Genomic DNA, 350 nt, shown 5'->3' with positions numbered 1-350 from the left:
ACTAAAACAAAACAAAGCGTGCTTTATTTAGTCATTCTTTATTTATTGTGGGTGGTTGGAGGGCCCAGCTGATGGTTGTTATACTGTTTTAATTTAATCTCTCTCTTCTCTTTTGTTTTAGTCCGAGGTTTCTTTCTTATTTTTTCCCAGGACTAAAATAATTATTGTTAATGGGTTGATGTGGTTCTCTTTACTCAAACATAATTTGTTTATCTATCTCATTTAGAATTTGTTTATTTAGGCAGGTCATCTATTTTTAAATGCTTTTATTTTTGTTGTTTTAAAATGTTTATTACTTGCCGTGGTTTGAGGGGAAAGGAGACAGACTGAGGAGGAGACAGAGAGACAGA

The sequence above is a fragment of the Aplysia californica genome, unplaced genomic scaffold (assembly GCF_000002075.1).
Source record: "Aplysia californica isolate F4 #8 unplaced genomic scaffold, AplCal3.0 scaffold00410, whole genome shotgun sequence".
In the NCBI taxonomy this organism is placed as follows: Eukaryota; Metazoa; Mollusca; class Gastropoda; order Aplysiida; family Aplysiidae; genus Aplysia; species Aplysia californica.
This window is presented reverse-complemented; position numbering follows the sequence as displayed.